Source organism: Elephas maximus, chromosome 9 (genome assembly GCF_024166365.1).
Source record: "Elephas maximus indicus isolate mEleMax1 chromosome 9, mEleMax1 primary haplotype, whole genome shotgun sequence".
Taxonomy (NCBI): domain Eukaryota; kingdom Metazoa; phylum Chordata; class Mammalia; order Proboscidea; family Elephantidae; genus Elephas; species Elephas maximus.
This window is the reverse complement of record NC_064827.1, coordinates 74,360,450-74,375,866: the sequence shown is the minus strand read 5'-3', so window position 1 is coordinate 74,375,866 and position 15,417 is coordinate 74,360,450. Positions and strand designations below refer to the sequence as shown.

The window sequence follows — 15,417 nt, the reverse complement described above, 5'->3', positions numbered from 1 at the left end:
CACTGCTGACGCAGGGAAGCCAATCCACCTTCCTTTCCTAAGAGTGGCACAATGGTTTGTCTGTTACCCTTCCCCTCCTGTGGAGTTGTCTCTTCCTTCTTTGTGGGCCACTCAATGTTATTATTTGATTAACTTATATCTCTTTCCCACTGGCCTCTAACCCCATGAGGGTAAGGCAGTGTAGCTGTCTGTTCAGTTTTTTTGTATCCCCTAGGGACTAGGAGAGGGCCTGGCACATAGTAGGTTCTCAGTAAATATTTGTACAATGAATGGATGAAACAGGAGGTGCTGCTATTCAAACTTAGGTGTGATTCCAAAGCTCATGAGCTCAGGGGCTTTATAACACCCACTACCATCCCCTGTTTATGAGAGTAGAAATACTGAAAAAGATCCAAATACCCAACATATATAGGGGCTTGGTTTAATTAAATGATTCTTAAGATGGAACATTATATAGAAGGGTATTTAATGACACAAAAAGAGGTGTATTTACTTTAAACTGTTATGTGAAAAAAATCAAAACAGAAGGTATAGTATATTCTTGTTTTCTAAAAAATATATATTATCTGCATAGGAAAAGGTTAGAACGACATATACCAAATATTAACAGTGATTATTATCACTTGGTGGGATTAGGAGGTGATTTTTTTTTCTAAAACATTATATTTGATTTTTAAAAAATGTATCAAATATATCTAGAAAAGACAAAAATACAGAGACAGAAAGTAAGTTAGTAGCTGCCTGTGGCTTGGGTGGTAATGGGGATTAACTGTAAATGGGCACAATGAAGTTTATGGCGGGATGAAAATGTTTTAAAACTGATTTATGGTGACAGTTGCAACACTTGGTAAAGTTACTAAAAACCACTGAATTGTAAACTTGAAATGGGTGAATTTTATGATATGTAAAATATACCTCAATAATGTTAAAAATGTAATAAATATATATAGTCTTAAAAAATTAAAACAATGAAGAAGTATTTAAAGTCCCCTGACTCCATACCCAATTCTACATTCAAGGCATAACATATGGTGTTTAATCCTTTCTAACCTTCTTCTACATATTATAGATACTTCCATATTCTTCTGCAATTTTCTTCTTTCTCTGGACACTGTAATACATTCATGCAAAACTTAAAAGCTGCTCTGGGAGGCAGGACTGGGGGTAGCAGGAGCAGAGTGCAGAGCAGGAAGAGAGAGGCACACTAGAACTTTCCATTTTCTTTATTCTCGTGTCATTTGTGTGTTTTTTGCTGTGAGTATTTGGAATTAAAACCCCAAAAAAGCTATTGAAGTAAGAGATACCATTAGATGCTTAATTCCATATGGTCCTCCTATTTAAAACTTGTTAAATTTTACCATGCTAAGTATCTTAGATGTATTATCTCATTGAATCTTTATGACAACCCTATGAGGTGTGCAATATTATTAGTCTCACTTAACAGATGAGTAAACTAAGACCTAGAGAGATTGAGTTTTCCAGGGTACACATTTAGTGTGCTTTGAACTTGGATCGTTACTATACTACAGTGCCTCCTCTTTCCCTGGCAGACTCATGTTCGTCCTGCAAGGCCCAGCTTTAAGGATCTCATCTCATTTATGGTCTCCCTAACTGACTCAGGCAGAGATATGACCCTGTCCTCAAGATGCTTATAAGCCAGGGAGCAGACAGACAACTAAACAACAACGACCATCTATTGTGATGAGAATACATGGTTTAATCTGTATGTGCAAAAGCAGAGGGAATACCTAGGTGCCTGAGACAGCTAAGGAACTCTGGAGGGAAGATGTTCTGAGTTGACTGATAGAATACCTACAAGTTTGTCAGGAGAGCGCAGGCAGGTGTAGGTGGTCTGGAGTGGGGAGAGGGTGGACAAAGGGATTTGGGGCTCAGTACCTGGCACAGAGGTGTTACAGAGCTGGACATGCTCTGGGAACTACAGTTCTATTCCGTGTGACTGCAGGGTCAAGTCAGTTTGAGGGAGGGGAAAAGGGAAGAAGTCTGTGTGATAAAGCTGGCAAGGTGTACCTTGAAGCTTAAGGCCAGATCACCTATACTTTTTAAGGTGTATTAGAGTCACTCTACCTTGTGACCGAAGCAAAGTTGTCAAAAGATTTGAGGCTGGCAGCACAACTTGTACCAGGCAAGGTCATGGAAGCTCCATAGACACATCCAAACTCCCTGAGGGACCGAATTGCTGGGCTGAGGGCTGTGGGGACCACGTTCTTGGGGGAACATCTAGCTCAACTGGCATAACATAGTTTATAACGAAAATGTTCTACATTCTACTTTGGTGAGTTGCGTCTGGGGTCTTAAAAGTCTGTGAGCAGCCATCTAAGATACTCCACTGATCTCACCCCTTCGGGAGCAAGGGAGAAAGAAGAAAACTAAAGATACAAGGGAACGACTGGTCCAAAGGACTAATGGACCACAACTACCATGGCCTCCACCAGACTGAGTCCAGTACAACTAGATGGTGCCTGGCTACCACCACTGACTGCTCTGACAGGGATCACAATAGAGGGTCCTGGAGACAGCTGGAGCAAAATGTACAACAAAATTCTAATCCACAAAAAAAGACCAGACTTACTGGACTCACAGAGACTGGAGAAACCCTGAGAGTATGGCCCCCAGACACTCTTTTAGTTCAGTAATGAATTCACTCCAGAGGTCCACCCTTCAGCCAAAGATTAGGCAGGCCTATAAAACAAAATGAGACTAAAGGGGCACACACCAGCCCGGGGGCAAGGACTAGAAGGCAGAAGGGGACAGGAAAGCTGGTACTAGGGAGCCCAACGTTGAGAGGGGAGAGTGTTGACATGCCGAGGGGTTGTTAACCAATGTCATAAAACAATATGTATACTAACTTTTGAATGAGAAGCTAGTTCGTTCTGTAAACCTTCATCTAAAGTACAATTATTTAAAAAAAAAAAAAAAAAGGATTCAAGGCTGGCATGTATAGAAAGGAGGGAAGGGGCCCCAAGGAGGCTGTTGTGGCAGGTTACTCGTCAGCCCCCAGCTTTCAGAACCCTGTTGACCTGGCACTGGATGCTTAGGCGGTTTCTGCCCCAGACTGAGGATTCCTTTGGGCAAGGATTTGGTTTCATTTGCCTTTATGTTCCAGCATCCGGCACAGCGCCTGGCACGCAGCAGGTACTCAATAGGTGTCCTTGTCTGAATGAAAGAATGGATCTATACTCCTTCCCTCTCCAACTGGCTAGCAGAATGCTGGGTACCGGCTAGCGAATCTGTAAAATATAAAGCAAACCTTCATTTCCTTTCCAGCGTCACCCCCGGCACGGTGCCAGGAGGTGTTCAGCGAAAGTCTGACACAACCATACGGAAGTCAGAGAGGTCCTGATCCCAAATCCAACCCCAGGGAGGTCCATTAGGGGTGGTTTAGAGGTGGGGGAAAGATTGCTGAATAAGCTGTAAATTCTCTTCAATGCCTGCTATGTGCCAGGAGAGCTCACACCTATTGCCTTATTGACTTACTCCATATCCCCAACAACTTCCGAAGTCGGAATTATTGTTCCAGGTTCGCTGACTAGAAACTGAGGCTCAGAGTGGTTCGGTAATTCGGCCAAGGTCACACAGCCTGCAATGGTAGAGGGCGCGAAGACTGGGAATCCTAACCCTTTAACAGTGAAAGCTCACTGGCCTCCCCTTCCTCCATCCGGAGAGGCATTGCGGCGCTTACTCCATTTGCGTAGCCACTGGGGCAGGGGGGCACCGGGCAGGGGGGCATTGGGGCGCGGGGCCCGGAAAAACCGGCTAGCTGCGGCGGCCAGGAGCCGCTCCCAGGTTCGGAAGTTACGAAGTTTCCGTGCATTTCACTCGCCTCCCAGCACAGCTTGTCCCCTCTCCGAGGCAGTAACGCCGCTAGCGCAGCGGAGCTCAGGTGCTGCAGCGGGCGGGGGCCTGGCGAAGGGAGGAAGGCGGGGACGCAGTTTACGTAAGCGGCCTCTCGCAGGTGCATGCGGCCGCCACCAGCGTGTGCACCCTGCGCGCTCCCAGGTGCGCAGTTGGCGCAGGCGGCGGCGCAGCACAGTGGCGGCGGGCGCTGGCCGGCGGTCTCAGGTGCGGCAGAGCGCGCGTGGAGGGGGCGCGCGGCGAGCGAGGGGGGCGGGCTTTCCGTTTCCCAGCAGCGCGGGGCCCGCCCCTTGGCCAGGCCAATGGGCGCGCTCGGCGGCGTCACGTGCTCGCCGCCGCTGCCGAAGCGGAGACCGGAGCCGCGAGCGCCACCAGGGCAGCAGCCGCCGCAGCCGCCGCCGCTGGGCTGAGGAGCCGGAGACGCGAGCGGACGAGGTGGCGGCGGCGGCGGAGCGGGAGCGGGAACCGGGCGCGGGCAGAGCGCAGCGGCGCGGGTAGGCTGCGGTGGTGGGGCAGGCGCCTGCGCGGCGGGCCGTCCCGGGCGGGTGGCGGTTAAGGCGGCGGTTGAGGCAGTTGGCGGAGCCGGCCCGGGCCCCGCATTGTTTGTTGTGCGTCCTTAGCAGCCGCGGCCGCGGCCAAGGCGGAGAGCAGGGAGCAGTCCTGGCCCCTGTGTCTCCGGCATTGTGGCCGCTGCCGCTGCTGCTGCGGTGCCCCGGCCTCTTCGGGCAAGGGCAGGGAGCGGGGAGCCTTGCTCACCTTCAGGGGGACGGGGTCCCGGTTCGAGCAAGGGGAGGGCGTGGGCAGTGTGGGGGACCGGGCGCCGGAAGGTCTGGGTAGGGAGGAGGGTGAGGGGCTCTGGGCAGGTGTTGGAGGAGATGGGGGGCAGGAGCTGGTGGAGAGAATTTGGGAGGGCAGGCAGAGGTTGTGGGTAGATTTGGGGGAGAATGGAGGGTGGAGGGATCCGGCCCAGTGGAGGGTAAGGGCCTTCGGGCAGGTGTGGGGGGCCTGTGGGTGCCAGGATGAATGCGAGAGGGATGGAGGACATTGTGGCGGGTGGAGGGGGTGGTACATGGGGAGGTTAAGGAGGATGCGAGGGGGGCTTTGGGGAGGGCAGAGGCGAGTGTGATGGGAATGGAGGAAGAAGATAGGGGACTCTAGAGAGTAAGGGAAGGAGGGGATGTCCCGGTTGGGGCTGCGTGTGAGGATCAGGGAGTCGGAGCAGACATTAGGAAGGCCGCCGGACGTATGCGAAGGGAAAAGATGGAGGAGGGTGTCCGAGTAGGGGGAAATGTGGCAGGGTGAGCGTGAAAAGGGTAGAAAAGAAAGAAGGGTGTTTAGGTATCTCTCCAGTGATGGTGTGGGAAATGGAGGGTGTTCAGGCAGGAGGTGTGTGTGAGGGTGGGCCCAGAGGCTTCAGGAGACGTGTGAGGGGTGTGAGGAAGTGTGTCTGGCCAGGAGATGTGTAGGGGAGACACAGGGAGGCAGGAAGGTGTTGAGGTTGGACAAACAGGGCATGTGAGGGGCTAACGGCAGGTATGGTGGTGGTGCTCAAGGGAAGATGAGTATGGAGTGAAAGGTGATGCGGACAGGGGTCGAGTTTGAGGGATTTGAGAGAGGATTGGGGATAGTGGAGTAGGGTGATAAGAGTGGAGAGATGTCTCCATAGGAGATGTTTGGGGCATTTAGTGAGTAGCAGAAGTGGATGAAGTGGAGGGTGTTCATGCAGGAAGTATGGACAATGCTGGGGAGCAGCAAAAGAGGGAACTTTACTGTTGGGATGACATTGAAAGGGAGGGATGTGGGGTGGAGTAGAGTGTGTGTGAAGTGGAGGGCTGAAAGTGTGGGGGGACGAAGGAAATGTTCTTGGAGTGGCAGGTGACATGTTGGGACAGATGGAAGGAAGTGTTTCTGGGGCAGAAAGTGTGGAGGGAAGTTGGGGAGAAAGAGGGAAATGGAGTGTGTATAAAGGAAAATCAGTAGAGGGGGCCAAGTGGGGTAGGTTGGAAGGAAGGGTGTACAGGTTTGGAGTATGAACTTAGGGGGAGGGAAGCATTGGTTAGGGGCAGTAGATATTGTGATGTAGAAGGGGACAGGCAAGGACAGTGGAAGGGAAGGGGAGAAGATAGGGTATGAGTACAGGATACTGAAGACTGCATAGTACTCGTAATGGGATAAGGAAAGGGCAATGTAGGGATGTATGTGGGCATGTCTGTGACTGGAAAGGCATAGGCTGTGTTTTGAACTGGAATGGTAGTGGGCGAAGTAGTATACCCAGGTATAGGGGAGGAAATGACTGTTTAGAGGTTGGAGAGAGGAAAATAGGTTGCTTAAGTTGGGAATGAGAAGAGAGTATGGAAGGGGCAGGGTGCTGGAGTGTGTGGAGAGATTGGAAAGCCTTGAGTCTTGAGAGATTAAGGTGGTCAAAATTTTTAGGTCATTGAAAGTGTAATAAAGGGCAGAATGCAGAAGTTAGAAGAAAGCTAAAAGGGGAGGGGATTAAATTCTGGATTTAAAGAAACTGGAGAACCTAGGGAGATGTGGATCCTGGAATGATGTTAATGGAAAATAGAGGACATTAAACCCTGTATCATATCTGAAAGGTCATGCTTCTAGGATCAGAGATGTCATGAAGCCTGATTTGAGTTAGTTCGAGAACGCGGTAATGGGGGAGGGGTATGGAAGAGTGGAGTATACAGTCCCAAGTTTGGAGGAGGTGTGTGGTGGGGTGCGTATTGTCCTAGCACATCGACCTGAGAAGTGGCCCGAAGAGCCATACAGGATCATGAGGAGTGCACCAAGAGTGAATAGAAATGACATTGCAGCACGTGTAGGGCAGATGCCTCTGTGAAGATAACTGCAAGAGAGCTGGGACTAGCAGTCAGTAGCATTCAGGGCCTGTATATAAAACAGAGGAAGAGATACCTTGGTGCAATGTCTCATACCCTGGTGCTTTCTGGGAAATAGGGCAGTTTTCAGGCATTGGGTGATGTAATAGCTGAGTCCCATGCTAGAGGCAGACAGCTGAAGTGTAATACACACTCAGCTCCTAAAAGTGGCAGAAGTGAAGCCCACTGACTGTTTAACTCCTTCAAGGTGTGAATAACTGATATTGGGTTGTCTGTTTTTTCTCTCAAATAGTTCAAGTAAAATTTAGGTAGAAGAGGCATTTTTTTTTTTTAATCTATAGGTGCTTCATGGATTCTCAGGTATTTTGATTTGAGTTGGGAAGTGTAATGTTAATTGTATCAAAGAAAGACTTCTGGGGTTGTGCAAACGTGACCATCAGCTTGCCAACTCCATGGTATAAGATAACCTTTAGGGGTTTGAGCACAGGCAGGTCTCACAGTGTTCTGTGGCTTGTGTTAGGTTGTTTGGGATTTGGAAGGATTAAGGAAACTGCTTTGAGACAGCCTCAGTAAGCAGAGTTTCCTACAATCTTGGTAAATGACTTCCGCTTTGACTGTTGAAAATTTAGTCTTGTTAGATTTTGCTAAAATAAATTATTTCATCATGTTGCAGGAATAACTTCAATTATTGCTTTGTGAGTTTCATGTAGTATGTAATGTGGTAAAAAAATTGCTATGTGAGTTTCATGTAGTATGTAATGTGGTAAAAAAAAAAAAAGATTTCAAGTGAAAGTTCCCCTTGGTAACTTGGGAGTGTTCTGGGTCGGTTAGTTTTCTGCTTTTGTCAATTTAGGAAATAATCTTAATGCAGCCATTATACGATCAAATAAATTTGAGTGGTAGTGGGAATCTTACCTAAATTTAATGAGGGCTGAGCGGTCTTGAAGACCAGAGCTGTGCAAATACAGGAGATGCTATTTCTTTAGTTCCCCTTTTTTCCTCTATGGCTTTTAGACTGATCAAACAATAATCAGTACTGTAAATACAATTTTTTAAGAAATAATCTGGATGGTAATGATTTTTAAAACCCAGATTTGACGTGTATCATGCAGGCAGCAATATAACGCTCTGAAGCCATTGCTATAAGATTTTATTTTTGGAGAGAAAGGTTTTTAAGGTGTAACATTCTTTTGATTGCATCTCTTAGCAGGATTTTGAGATTTGATATATGTATTCAAAAAAATCGGTTGCTGTCGAGTGGATTCTGACTCATAGCGACCTTATAGAACAGTAGAGCTGCCCCATAGAGTTTCCAAGGAGCGCCTGGTGAATTCGAAGTTAGCAGCCATAGCTCTTAACCACTACACCACCAGGATTTCCTGATGTATATATAGAATATAGTTATAGGGAGCATGTCTGACCTCCTTGGCTCCTGGGCATAGATTTTGGGCAGTAAGATATAAGGTGAATAGAATGACCTTTGAGTATTCATTCCGATATGGCTGTTGTTTCCTCCTTGTATCTTTTAAGTCCATTGTGTTAGTCCATTTTATTGATTTGGGGCTAACAGTTCTTTTTTGCTCAGAATTTTCTGACATAGTGTTCTGATTATATATGTTGTTCCAAGAGGTTCTATGGCTTGGGGTAATTTCTGTTATTGTTAGTTGCCATTCAGTCAATTCCAACTCCATAGGCACTTTAAAATACTATCCTAAGTTTATGAACCAAGGAAAACACATGATTTAGACTTTGTAGGCTAAATAATTGGGGTTTTTTTTTTTTTTTTTTTTTAGTATTATTTTCACTGGTGACTTGCTAGACAAGATACTTAATCCCTTTGTGCTTGTTTTCTCCAGAAACCTGATTCTTTTATCTGCCTCTCATGAGAATTGAGATAGTTTGTATAAAACAAGTTTAAGGCTTTCTGGAAGACTCAAAAACCAAACTCATTGCCACCGAGTTGATTCTGATTCATAGCAACCCTATAGAATGGAATAAAACTGCTCCATAGGGTTTTCAAAGCCATAATCTTTGTGGAAGCAGACTGTCACATCTTTCTTCCTAGGAGCTGCAGGTGGGTTTGAACCGCTGAGCTTTGGTCATCAGCTGAGCGCCACTGCGTCACCAGGCCTCCTTCTGGAAGACTGAAAAAAACCAAAACCATACCCACTGCCCTTGAATCGATTTCAACTCATAGTGACCCTATAGGACAGAGTAAAACTGCCCCGTAGGGTTTCCAAGGCCGTAAATCTTTACAGATTCCTGTGGAGCAGCTGGTGGGTTCCATCTGTGGACCTTTTGGTTAGCAGCCAAGTGCTTTAACCACAGCATCACCAGGGCTGCTTTGGAAGGCTGAAAAAACTAAACCTAAACCCGTTGTTGTTGAGTCAATTCTGACTCATACTGACCGTATATAGGACAGAGTAGAACTGCCCCATATGGTTTCCAAGGAGTGCCTGGTGGATTTGAACTGCCGACCTTTTGGTTAGCAGCAGTAGCTCTTAACCATGATGCCAACCGGTTTTCTAGTCTGGAAGACTAGAGCTGTGTAAACACAAGAGATGTTATTAACCCCTTTTTTCCTCTATGGCTTTTAGACTGATCAAATGATAATTAATACTTCAGAATTTATTATCAGGTGCATTAGTTTGTAGTGAGGAGCTGGGATAGAGATGAAACTAACTTCTTTGAATAGAAGAGATGTATGCAAATTGAAATTTGTTCATTCTTTGCTGTATTGTCTGCCTCTCTTTCCTGACATATTTCTGTAGCTGAGTGTTGGTGCCGATTTGAATTTTGTCTATGCAGAAGAAGCATCTGAGAGGCTTTGAGTTCTAGCTGTAACTAAGATTATTTCCAATCATGAATGTCCATGAGACAGTACTTCTCTAGCTCAGTGTTATTTGATTCTTAAATCAGGAATAATAAATATAATACATTTTTCTATGTATTTTGGAAAAATTAATTAATTCTGAGTGACATGAGGACAAAAATAGAGCTATCCGTTTTGCTGGGGATAAGCTTCCCTGTTATGGTTTATTTAATACTTTGTCATTTTTAAGTTGTAGTTATGAAATAATTGTCCATCTCTTTGACATTTTCAAGTCCATTAACGGGTTATGCTCTATTTCATGAAGAATGATTAAAAAAAAAATTATTGTGGTAAAATATATGTGACAAAAGTTTTGCCATTTTAACCATTTTTAAGTGTACAATTCAGTGATGTTAATTATATTCACCATGTTGTGCAACCATTATGGAGAATAATTTTTAAGTGCTTTTTTAATGTGCTTTGGTTTACTAAGTTATTAAAAAAGCCTTTGCTGAACCTGATTGACATTGGAAAAATGTAAATAGTAAATTGCTTTATTAGACATTCATTTGCCTTGAGTTTGGTAATACCTATCTCAGGGAGTAGCCTTTCTGTGCTAGCTAGTCTGCTTTTACTAGTTTACTCTCTTATATAACGTGTTTGGATACCATTATCCATCTTACTGCTCCTCTGTTTTCATTTGTTTTGTGTAGATCCTTTTATTGGAAGATTGCTTGTTTTTCAAGATTTGTTCAGCTGTAGAAAAACTGTTTCTGTCAGGTAATTATGAGAGACTTCATAATCCAGTGTAATTTTAGAAACTGTTGAAAGATGTAAGTTAAATTTATATGTCAATTAAAATAGAAATAATGTAATGAGGCCAGATTAATGGTGATATAGATAATTAAATGGTTTAAGCCTGACAGATCTATAAATCTTGCTTCTACCTTTTAGGTTTTACATTGAATAGTGAGATGACCAAATGACCTGATTTGTCACTTTCATGCCTAATTTGAGTTATTTCTTGCCCTAAGTATTCTTTAAGTGCATTGCATTTGAGAAGTATGGAGCCTGCTTCAGCAAAGACACTCCATGTGTGTGTATGGCTGAGTGAATGAAGCAGTCCTAAATTTTAGTTACTTGACATCCAAATTCTCTTAACTTCAGATATAACTAACACCATGTAGAACATCTGCTTTTTCTTTCTTTCCTTTTTTTTAGCTACCTTTAGCATAACTCAAAAGGGTACAGCTGATTATATCAATAATCATAGCCTTTTGCATTGTGTGACTTCAGGGTTTATTTCTATTTGAAAAGTGAGAATTCTGCAGTAGGTTGTATAATAAATTCTGAGGCCTTTCTGGGTCATGGATAAGATGTAGCTTCTTACTGCACCTGCAGAATTTCCTGTTCTTTGCAGTTTTCCAGGTGCCAGGGCTTTGTACAATATCCTGTTGGGCAGATCAGCATTTTGTTTATGAATTTAACTTAACCGTTTTAGTAATGTTGACCTATAGCAAATAGTAATTGTTTTAAAAGACTCCATCTGGATTTTTTTTTACTTGCTAACCTGTTTTGCAAGTTTAATTCAGCAAACATTCATTGACATTTAAGCTCAAAGACTTGTTTTGTGCCAGACCTAATGATAGGGGTCAATGATATTGTTTTGAGTAAAAAATAGATCCTTCCCAAGATAGATTGGTTCTTGATGTGCAAATAGACTCTATAACTTTGGTTACCTGTGTTCATTCAGCCTAACTGAAATCAGTACATTTTAAGACAGCTGGGTAGTGACCTGATAAGGAAGTAATTTGTTTCAGAAAATTAAGATGGAGGCAGTTCATTCCTATGATGTTTATAATTCCAAGTAAATCTGAAACTTGTCAAACATTACATCTAATCATAGGCTTTTCTACAGCTTAGGCAACCTACATTTCTACCTAATGAGGTACTGGATGGTGGGTAGCTCTCAACTCTGGATAACTCAGTTTTAGTTAGCAAACCTAGCGAAGTAGGGGGAAAAAGTGTTAGCAATTTTGAAAATGTAGGTGGAGAGAATAAACATCTGGAACCCTAGATACGCATACTTTTTAGTTATTTTTGACATTAGCTGTGACTGACTTATAATGTCAAGGTTAGCATCGGGGAACAGATATCAGGCATACTTGTGATGAGGCTTTTAAAAAGATGGTATCTTAAAAAGTATTAATTATGATGTTTTCTGATCTGCCAGCTTTGTGGTAAATGTAGAATTGTGCAAAATTGGCTTTCGAACACGGTCACTATTATTGTTGAGTAGCGTCCTTAATTTCTAGAGCTCAGGGTTCAGATACCTGGGCTTTGGTCCCTATGATAGCTGTATAATGTAAATGAACAGCAAAATATTACATTTGGAGAAATGGAGGCACAAGAAGTTGATTCTAGAGCAGTGATAGGCAGGCTTTCAGAACACCCTTTCAGAAGTTGTATATCAAATTCCTGTTAGTCTCTGAACTTCTCAAGGAAGATTGATGGCAAGTACATTGGAAATCTGCCTTTTTCAGTCAAGCCGTTGAGTACAAGTCTGTGCAAGGACCATGTGGGATAATGCTTATTTTTCCTACTAGGAAGCTCATGGTTCCAGGATTATTGGGTAGTAATGGATCGAAGACAAAGGGCTGACATTGAGGTGAACTCTTCTTATTTATTGGGTAGTAGAAGAAGTATGTTTTTGACACTAGAAGACTTTGAGGCTTGATTGTGCTACTTACAAGTTGTGTGATCTCTCTCTTCATGTGTAAAATTGGAATAAAACCCTGAATTTACAGAGTTATAGTGAGAATTAAAGAAGCTAACAAGAAAATTGTAAGCTGTGAAGCATATAACATTTTTGTAAAGGGGGTGACTGAGCAGAAATTTAGAGGAGGCTTTGCAGTGATGAAAAAGTTTGACTCAGAAGGACCTAGATTTTTATTTTGGAATTTTCTACCATACATAAAAGAGAACGGTACAGTGAAGCTCTGTGTACCCGTCAATCAGCTTGAACAATTATCGGCATTTTGCTGCTCTTGTTTCATCTATCCTCAATCCACAGTTGCTTCTTGTTGTTTTTGTTGGAGTATTTAAAGCAAATCTTAGACATCATATGCTTTCATCCATGAATACTTCAGTATATATCTCTAATAGATGAGAACTTTAGGAAAAAAAAATACCGTAGCCACAAAACAATTGTAAACGTCCTAAATTAACAATACTTCCTATGCCCAGAAGGACCTGGATTTGGAACATAACTACCACTTACCAGCTTTGTGCTTTAAGCAGGTTATTTGCTCTCTCTCAGCTGGTTTTTAATCTACAACATAAAGATAATACCTCATAAAGTTATTTTTAGCTTAAATGAAATAATATATATAAACTGCCTAACGTGAAGGTTTTCAGTAAATGGCCCAACCTTTCTTCTGGTCTCCTATAGCATTTGAATTAGAATTGTAGGTTGCTGCCCTCCCTTCTTTAGTATCACAAAGAGAAACAGGTTTCTGGAATTATTGCCCACTAAGGAATTTTCTTTAAGGAAACACTAATGGCGTAGTGGTTAAGTGCTACGGTTGCTAACTGAAAGGTCGGCAGTTCAAATCCACCAGGTGCTCCTTGGAAACTCTATGGGGCAGTTCTGCTCTGTCCTACAGGGTCGCTATGAGTTGGAATTGACTCCACGGCAATGGATTTGGTTTTTTTTTTTTTTTTGGTTTAGCCTAGTGAAGGTAAACCCTTGTGGTGTAGTAGTTAAGATCTATGGCTGCTAACCAAAAGGTTGGCAGTTTGAATCCACCAGGCGCTCCTTGGAAACTCTATGGGGCAGTTCTACCCTGTCCTATAAGGTTGCTATGAATTGGAGTCGACTCCATGGCAATGGATTTTTTTATTTTTTATTTTTTTTTTAGCCTAGTGAAACCCTGGTGGCATAGCGGTTAAGAGTTCCTCTGCTAACCAAGAGGTCGGCAGTTTGAATCTACCAGGTGCTCCTTGGAAACCCTATGGGGCAGTTTTCCCTGACTTGACGGCAATTATTATTATTATTACTATTTTTTAGCCTAATGAAAAAGAGCCGTGGTGGTGCAGTGGTGGATTAAGTACTCAACTGTTAACCCACCAACTGCTCCGCGGGAGAAAAGACCTGGTGATCTGTTCCTGTAAAGATTTCAACCTAGGAAAAACACTGTGGGGCGGTTCTCCTCTGTCCTATAGGGTCACTATGAGTTGGAATCTACTTGACAGCATACAAAAGCAACAAGAGCCTAGTGAAATTTCTCTTTATTGGATTATTTGATTCTTCTAGTGAAATTCTGTAACAGTTGACATGGTATCTGTTCTCCCCGTCTCTCTCGCAACATAATTTCTCCCCGTCTACTGGCTCATTCCAGCCAGCACACACATGCTGTATTTGAGCACACACTTGCTGTATTTCATCTGTCTTTAAAAAAGAAACCCTTCTTCACCATACTGTCTCTTGCAGATATTATCTCATTTCTCTCTTCCCATTATAGCAAAAATCCTTGAAAAAGGTGTTTATACTCGTCTTTAGTTCTCCTGTTCGCTCCTGAACCCACTTTAATGAGACTTTCAACCTCATTACTGTACTGAATCTGCTCTTGTCAGAATCACCAAGTTTAATTCTTATTTAGTTTATTGACAACATTTGGCACAATGGTTAAATCCCTCCTTGAAACTTTTTTTTTTTTTTTAAATTTGTGCTTTAAGTGAAAGTTTACTGTTCAAGTTATTTTCTCATACAAAAATTTATGCACACATTGTTATGTGACCGTAGTTGCTCTCCCTATAATGTGACAGCACACTTCTCCTTTCCATCCCGGGTTTCCAGTGTCCATTCAGCCAGCTCCTGTCCCTTTCTGCCTTCTCATCTCGCCTCTGGACAGGAGCTGCCCATTTAGTTTTATGTATCTACTTAAGCTAAGAAGCACACTCTTCACGAGTATCATTTTATGTCTTATAGTCCAGTCTAATCTTTGTCTGAAGAGTTGGCTTTGGTTTTAGTTTTGAGCTAACAGAGAGTCCAGAGGCCATGTCTTCTGTGGTCCCTCCAGTCTCAGTCAGATCATTAAGTCTGGTCTTTCTATGTGAATTTGAGTTCTGCACCCCACTTTTATCCTGCTCAGTCGGGGACTCTCTCTTGTGTTCCCTGTCAGGGCTGTCATTGGTGGTAGCCAGGCACCATCTAGTTCTTCTGGTCTCAGGCTGAAGGAGCCTTTGGTTTATGTGGCCCTTTCTGTCCCTTGGGCTTGTGTCTTTGATGTTCTTTACTCTCCTTTGCTCCAGGTGGGTTGGGACCAATTGATGCTTTTATTTTTAGATGGCACTCACTAGCTTTTAAGACCCTGGACACCACTCACTGAAGTGGGATGTAGAACATTTTCTTAATAAACTTGGTTATGCCAATTGACCTAGATGTCCTCTGAAAACATGGCCCCCAGACCCTCAACCCTGCTACTGTGATCCTTGAAGTGTTTGGTTGTATTCAGGAGACTTCTTAGCTTTTGGTTTAGTCCAGTTGTTGAAACATTTTCTTAATTGATTTCTGGGATATCACACTCTGCTGGTATTTCTCTTACCTCCTCAACTTCTCAGTCTCCTTTGTTGCTTCCCTCTCGTTACTCCTACTTTTAATATTGGAAGAGCCCTGATGGTACAGTGGTTAAGAGTTCAGCTGCTGACCAACAGGTTGGCAGTTTGAATTCACCAGCCTGCTCTTTGGAAACTCTGTGAGGCAGTTCTTCTCTGTCCTCTAGGGTTACTATGAGTCGGAATCAACTTGACAGCAACTGTGTTTTTTTTTTTTTTTTTAAATATTGGAATGTCCCATTGGATCTCTGGCTCATTATTCTCATTCCC

The 15,417-nt window shown here is 43.4% G+C and overlaps 1 protein-coding gene across 4 annotated transcripts in view; it reads left to right on the top strand.

Annotated features, from left to right (window-relative positions):
- Nucleotides 1-4,216: 4,216 nt before the first annotated feature.
- STRBP (spermatid perinuclear RNA binding protein) overlaps nt 4,217-15,417 on the top strand; it is a 172,673-nt gene continuing 161,472 nt past the window's right edge. For 3 of the 4 annotated variants that reach the window (XM_049894925.1, XM_049894924.1, XM_049894921.1), the window contains exon 1: nt 4,217-4,367. The gene's annotated coding sequence lies outside the window, so the exon portion shown is untranslated. Of the gene's footprint in view, nt 4,368-10,244; nt 10,312-15,417 lie in introns of all 4 variants that reach the window. The other variant, XM_049894922.1, reaches the window with a different exon arrangement.